The sequence below is a fragment of the Nematolebias whitei genome, chromosome 7 (assembly GCF_014905685.2).
Source record: "Nematolebias whitei isolate Nwh7 chromosome 7, NemWhi1, whole genome shotgun sequence".
NCBI classification, from domain to species: domain Eukaryota; kingdom Metazoa; phylum Chordata; class Actinopteri; order Cyprinodontiformes; family Rivulidae; genus Nematolebias; species Nematolebias whitei.
Window position 1 is genome coordinate 30,828,323 of NC_056504.1, and position 8,183 is coordinate 30,836,505.

Genomic DNA, 8,183 nt, shown 5'->3' on the forward strand with positions numbered 1-8,183 from the left:
CAAATCTAACTTTTTGGTTTTCTGTGCCCACCACTGCTAATAAGTATCCTGCTTGTTACCCGAAATACTCTGAATGTTACCTAATAATTTTTACCCTGTTTTTTACCCGATAAGTACTCTGAATGTTACATAATAAGCAGTGGTGGGAACAGTTCCGCTAATCCTTCTTCTTTCAGCATTTCCCTCTTCAGGGGTTGCCACAACGAGTCAGCCTTCTCCATCTCACTCTGTCCTCTGCATCCTCTGTCCTCACTCCAACTACCTCCATTTCCTTTCTAACTGTATCCATACAGCTCCTCTTTGGCCCTCCTCTTTGTCTTTTTCCTGGCAGCTGTATTTCTAACATATTTCTACCAATATACCCACAGTCCCTCCTCTGGGCATGTCCAAACCATCTCAGTCTGGCCTCTAACTTTATCGCCCAGTTGTTCAACCTCTGATGAGCTCATTCTTAATCTTATCCATCCTTGCCACATCTAAAGAGAACATCAACATCTTCATTTCTGCTACTTCCAGTTCTTTTTCCTGTGTTTTTGTCAATGCCACTGTCAGACCATACAACATAGCTGGTCTCACCACTGTCTTGTAAACTTTTCCTTTGACCTTTTCGGCCACTCTTTTGTCGCAAATCACTCTTGAAACTTATTTCCATCCACTCCATCTTGACCGGACTCTTTTTCACCTCTTTACCACATTCCCCATTTTCCTGGACAGTTGACTCCAAAGTATTTTATGTCCTGCACTTTTGTGATCTCTGCTCCGTGTAGCCTTCTTTTTCTACCTGCCTCCCTCTCATCCACACACATGTACTCTGTCTTATTGCGGCTGACTTTCATTCCTCTTCTTTCAAGTGCATACCTCGACCTCTTTAAGTTCTCTTCCACCTGTTCCCTGTTCTCACCACAGATCACAATGTCATATGCAAACATAGTCCATGGGAATTCCTGTCTGAACTCATCTGTTAGTCGGTCCATCACCAAAGCAAACAAGGAGATCAGAGCAGGGCTTACTTTGTAAACCAATTGATACTGGAATGCAGATAGCAGGTGGGCCGCCAGCAGGGGTGGGGTGTCTGGGGGTCCTCCACCTGAAATTTTTTTAAATAAAGCAGATGTGATTTCCTGCATTTTGGTGTATTTTAATGGGTTCATAAACATCTATGTGTTCCTACATTTGTAAACGCTTCGCTTCTGTAACTCCCCCGCCCACACACACACTTGTTCCTGCTTGTTGTTTTCTGACTCCACGTGTGAAACCTCCAGGCGCCTATCCTGCTTATGCCTGTGGGCTACTGCCTGCGTGCAACTGCTTGATCAGCACTTCACTCTTTTAGGGGTGGAGATTTCTTTAAGGGTAGATGCAGCAATACTTCATTTGAAGTTGCAGATCGTAAGCTGTTGTGCTTAAAATTTGTGTTTATGTAATTATTTTCAATTTACATATCCAGTATACATTTTATTCATTCAAGGCAGTCATATTTGTTCATAACTTTATTATTAGTAAGCCCGAGAGTTGCCAGATCCCAGCAAACACCTAGCAAACAGTTACTGGAAGCACCCTGTCAAAATAAGAGAGTTCCCCGATTCTGTTCCGGCAGGATCCAGCTCAAATTAAGCCCTGGCTCAGAGCCGATTCTTGATATCCACCTCCACCTTGAAGCTATCTGTCACTCCTACAACACATCTCACCACTGTCCTTTTGTCCTCATGCATGTCCTGACTGTACTAGTCTAAAATACTTCTCTGCCACTCCAGATTTCCTCATGCAATACCACACCACCTCTCTTGGCACCCTGTCATATGCTTTCTCTAAATCCAGAAATGCACAATGAAGTTGTTTCTGACCCTCTCTGTATTTCTTCATCAGCATCATCAAAGCAAAGATGGCATCTGTGGTGCTTTTTTTCAACATGAAGCCATACTTCTGCTCATAAATAGTCACCTCTCATCTAAGTCTAGCTTCCACAACTCTCTCCAAGATCTTCATCATGTGGCTCATCAACTTAATTCCCTTGTAGATGCTACAACTCTGTAGATCACCCTTGGTCTTAAAAATGGGCACCAGTGCACTTCTCCTCTATTCCTTGGGCATTTTCTCATCTTTGAATATGCCATTGAATATTGAGTCAAAAACCTCACTGCAATCTTTTTTTAGACATTTCCAAACCACCACTGGTATGTCGTCAGGTTCTACTACCTCCCCTTTCTTCATTCTTTTGAGAGCTTTCTGAACTTCACCCTCACTAATCTTTCCCCAGTTTCTGGTCCATAGCTTCTATGACCTCTATTATTTTTTTTCCCTTTCGTTCTCTTCATTCATTAACTCCTCAAAATACTCCTTCCATCTTTCTGTCATGGTCTCCTCACTTGTTAGAAAATTACAATTCCTATCTTTCACAAGCCTAACCTGTTGCACATCCACTATAATCGGTACAAGTCTTTCTTACCCTCTTTAGTGTCCAGCTTCCCATACAACTCTTCATTCGCCTTCTGCTTTGCACTTTGCCTTTGCTAATACCCTTTTTGCTCTACATTGCATCTCCTTATATTCCTATCTACTCACTTCACTCCTCTCACTGTCATATTTCTTCTTGGTAAACCTCTTCCTCTGAATAGCTTCCTGCACTTTACTATTCTACCACCAGATTTCCTTATCATCTATTCCACAGCTATTCAATAAAACTGCTCAGTGGGCCACAGTTTCTGAAAGCCAGCAGCTCGGGGGCCAGACATCCAGTGATTAAGGTCATTATGTAAATAAACCAAGTTTTACAATGATCTGTTACCTTTTAAATTTGTTTATGTTATTGCATTGAATCATAAATGCAATAAACAGAACCCAAACCCAGAGCCAAAAAAAAAGAATTATTTTATTTTATTTTTTTATGAAGTGGGCCGGATTGAAGTCACCCGCGAACTGGAAATGGCCCGCAGGCCGCCAGTTGAATGGTCCTGATCTATTCTATGTCTAGATGACACACCAAGTACCTTCCTACCCATCTCTCTAATTACTGTTGCTGTAGTAGTCCAGTCATCTGGAAACTCTTTCTTACCACCCAGAGCCTTTAACAGCTCCTCTCTGAACTCTTCACAGCATTTTTCTTTCCTCAGCTTCCACCATTTAGTTCCCTTCTCTGATTTTACGCTTTTTCTCTTCTTCACAACAACAGTCATTCTACACACTGGTACTGACTTGCCATGCTTTCCTCTGTCACAGCCTTACAGTCCCAATCTCCTTTAGGTTTCCTCTTCTACACAGAATGTATTTACCTGCATACTCCTTCCTCCACTCTTATAGATCACTATTTGTTCCTCCCTCTTTTGGAAATATATGTTGACTCTAGCCATTTCCATTCTCTTGACAAAATCCACCACCATCTGTCCTTCCTGGTTTCTTTCCTTAACACCAAACCTACCCATCACTTCCTCATCCCTTCTGTTCCCTTCACTAACATGTCCATTCACGTTTTCTTTGATCACTACTCTCCTCCCTGGATTTTCTCTCACTTCATCCAGATCCTTTCAAAATGTATCTTTCTCTTCTACATCACATCCAATCTGTGGAGCTTAACCACTGACATTATTAGACCTTCTACTTCTACCTTCAGATACATCACCCTATCTGACACTCTTTTTACCTCTACTACATTCTTTGCTAACTCCTCCTTTAGGATCACCCCTATTCCATTTCTCTTTCTATCCACACCACGGTAAAACACTCAAATGTATAAAACATCTTCCTTCCATCTCTGCAACATGCCAGCCAGCTCTCTACCTTTGCCTGTCTTTTTCCACATTTAGAGTTGCCACCCTTAGTCCTACATTCTTGACTTTACTCTTCTTCTGTCTCTTGACATTTTTCCCTCCTCGACTTTGATTGTTCTGTTAATCTGCTAACAGCTAATAGCAGAACTGATTTTTTGTTCAATGGATTAGCATTTTTGCTCACTTAAATTGTTAGCAGTGTTAGCTTCCACTAAATTAGGTTTTGCCAACTTTAAGCCAACTAACAAAATTCACAAGCTTGTTCCTGTCTGTTGTGAGCATTTCTCAAAGAGTCTGCTAGGCACGTTATTGGCTTACTACGTGCACATGTGACAAGATGCGATTGGTCAATGGCAGCAGCTTCAACTGGAAGGCGACAAAGATTTGTAACACAGACTGAGTGATAATTGTTTATGTGGTTATCGGTTTAATGTTTGCTTTCACTATTTGTTTTAACTGTGTAGCGTTAGCTAATCTAATTTTTTTGTTAGTGTAACATGGGTTAGTAAAGCTAACTTTTTGGTTAGCTGTGCCCACCACTGATAATAAGTACCCTGTTTGTTACCCAATAAGTACTCAATGTTACTTAATGGGTACCCTTGTATGTTACCAGGTAAATACCTAATATGTTATCTAACAAGTATCTTGTTTGTTATCCAGTAAATACCCTGAGTGTTACCCAGTGAGTTATATGTTGCTCCATTATAAGTACCAGGTACATGTCTCTAAATACCAGAAAGTATTATGAAGATCTTTAAAGTTAATTGTGTTTTTTTTTTTTTTTGTTTGTTTTTTACTTGTGCATAATTTTTACTCATTATGTGTCCAGATTATTTTTGTTTTTCAGTTGTTGTTCGTCACTACATTTTGACCAGTATAATTTAGGCATAAAAACATAGAACAGTAAATGATGAGTATCTCTATTTTTATGACTATTGTATGGGTGTACACATGTTTTATGTTATGTTTACATTTTTACTTTATTTTACTTTATTACTATTCGCACCTTTATGTCGAAGCAAATTCCTAGTTTGTGAACCTCGTTCATTGACATGGCAATAATAAACTAATTCTGATTCTGATTCTGAAAGTGTATTTTAGTACCAGCAAGGTCATTATCAAAGAACTGAAAACTGGACATACCGTAGTAGATCAACTGAAGGACAAAGTTTTTCTCACACCTTGTGTCAAGTCTTTGCCAGATTTATTTCTATTTCTTAAAGACATGCTTTTTTTTAGATACCATTGATCTGCTGTTCATAGGTTTTTTGTCCTGATACTTTCTCTTTTATCTTCCAGGTGTCCACATTTCTATTTTTTAAGCACACACTGCATCATATGCTGTCAGATGGAAAATAAAAGGGGGAAAAAACTTCAAAAACTTGAAGAAACCCACTGAAAAACCTTTAAGAAATCTGGAGTAGTACTGATCAAGACCACTTTAAAAGATTACTAGAACATATAGTTCCCTAATTAAAGCACAAATAATAATACCATAATAATAATAATAATTAAGGGTGGTTTAAAATAATGCATAGCACTGTAGCACCTTTTTTTTCTTTCTGACAAACCATCTATAATTTGTTCAGAATTGACTGGTAGCAGAAAAGTTAAACTCTTTCAACATTTATATTTATATGTTTTGATTAAAAATGTACAGTATATATTTTCTACCCACTTTTCAGCAAGAAGGCCAGATAAAAGCTGCACCATTATGAAACGAAAATTGTAATAAGTTTGACAGATTGAACTCATTGCGACACACCGTTTGGAAATGATATTTATGGGTTTCCAAAGCCTTTCACCTCACCACAGACAATTAAAGTTCAAAATCAAACATAGAAGAAAAAAAAGATCAAGACTGCTGAACATGTGCTCCACAGCATCTCACTGGGATGTGGTGAACTTTCATTGCATATAAACGAATGTGGTTCTTTTGCAAGTTAAAAACTTTTACCATTTGGCAAGAATCACCTAAAGCTTGCATACACATGTTGAAGAAATTCTGCATAAGTATTTACTGCATTTTTGTTTTTATTATTATTATTATTATTATTATTAAGACAAAAAAAAATCTATCACCAATATGCTGAGCACCTCGCTCTTGTATATTTTCCCCCCAAGAACAAAAGTATTTATATGCATCAGTTTTCAAATTTGTAGAAAGTTTCAAAAGTGATTTTCTGCATTAAAACTTGTCTGTGTGCAAATTGATCCCAAAAGTATACGAAACTTTTAAAAAAAAACATTTACATTATGTTTTCCTTCATCTAAATTTGTACTCATCATGTAAGTTGGACAAACAGTTTCTTTGTAAAATTAAAGACCCCAAAACCAACCCATTTGTTTGTATAACTGTAGTACAGCAGAATTGACAATACTTGCTATAAAAAAAACTGACTATAAAGTACAAGTGTTGAATAAACAAAGTTTAAAACCAGCCCAAAACAATCCCTTAATCTGCAAATTCTCATCAGAAAGGAACATTAGAATGTCCGCTGTAGATCAGAATCATAAGTGACATCTGAAAATAAATCATCGTTTTTCTCACGAGTAGGATGCAGGCCTGGCTTTTGTTTCACTCGACCCCTTTTCATAGTTGTTGCTACTTCAGTGAAGGATTTTAATGTCTTTTTCCACGAATGCTCGGAGCACACTTCAGACAGCGGGCACACAAAGCATCTGGTATGCAGATGTCGCCGGTGCCTGCAGGCAGTGTGATGACAGCCACTGGCAATGACTCACTGAAGTAGCCGAGCGCCACATGCCAGTTGCCAAGTTCAGCAGATATGGGAGTGAGGAGAACGGGAGAACGCCATGCATGGACACTAGACAGCTGTAACAACCAGAGCTTTGTTGACTGGAAGACAATTGGTGTCTGACTGTGAAAGATTGATAGAAGTGGGTTTGTCATCACTAACAATAGTGCTGTTTTTATAAAACTGAAAATTGGTGATCCTCTAAAACATTTCCGTGCAGATTTATGGGAACAGAAAGACTCTGAGCACATGACTGGTTGACTTTGACAGAGGAAAATGCAGTTTTCCTGTGTCAAATGTCCGTTCCGCTGTTTATCCTCGGAGCTTTGCTGACTCACCCCACCGTGTCATCGGTTTCTCACTCCTCTTCTTTTTCTCTATAAGGAGGTTAAGAGAAATCTAGAGCGCAAGTGACCCATGTGAATGGTGATGGAGGAAAGGAAAAGGACAAAGGGACGGTTCTGCTTCCCTTTGACTTCTATACGCCCTGAACGTTACATCAACAGGAACGAGTGACTGTCAGGAAGCCAAAACAATCGGAGGGAAACTGGAAGCCCACCGTGCCACTGTTACTTCCAAACGCTAACGAATCATGATGATTCTGCATACAATCATGATTACAGCACTTTCACTGAAATAATTGCTTTTGATCTTAATGATTTGACTAAATCCAAACATTAGTTTTAGATTAAGGTGGTTCAGATACAGTGGGTTGCAACTGTTTTCATCCCTATTGGTATTCTCTTAATTTTGTTGCCTTACAATATGAAAAAAAAAATTTATTAAAAAGCAACAATTCTACAAAATACTTTAGATTATTTAAGTTTGATTCATTCTTCATGACGAGTCTGCTCCAGCTCCTTCAGGCTGGATGGGTGCTGCTCGTGTCCTGTTGGACTGAGCTTTAGGTTTGACTGTTCCAGGACTTCTAACTGGTTCTCCTTAAATCACTGCAATGTTGCTTCAGTGATGTGTTCAGGGTCTTTGTCCTGCTGGAAGGTGGAACTCCATCCCAACGCCCCAACAAGTTCCCTTCAAGCATTTTTCAGTATTTTGCTCCATCCATCTTTAACTCTGACCAGATTCTCTGTTAATGAAAAACATCCCCAAAGCATGATGCTGCCACCACCGTGCTTCACTGTAGGGTTGGTGTTTTCAGCATGATGAGAGGTGTTGTTCTTGATCACCTAAAAGTTTGAGTTTAATCTCAGTTTACCACAGCACCTTTTACAACATGTTTAGGAAGAAAATCCAAACATTCCAGCTTTATTTTATTTTTTTAACAAACATCTCCTGGTCCAGCTCTGTGCAGCTCATACAGATCCTCCCATCTCTGCAGAAGAGCTGCTCAGCTCCATCAGGGTTATGTTTGGCCTCCTGGATGTTTCTCTGATGAATGCTTTTCTTACCTGGTCTGTGAGTTTTGGGTGGACGACTCTCTCTTGGCAGGTTTGTTGTGGTGACATCATCTTTCTGTTTGATAATATGTGAATTAATTAATTAATGTGTGACATGTTCATGGTTGAACAATGATTTTAATAAACCAACCCACTAACATGTGTATGTATATATAGTATATATACAGTACATGTACATATGTGTATGCTTAGGTGTCTATCTATCTATCTATCTATCTATCTATCTATCTATCTATCTATCT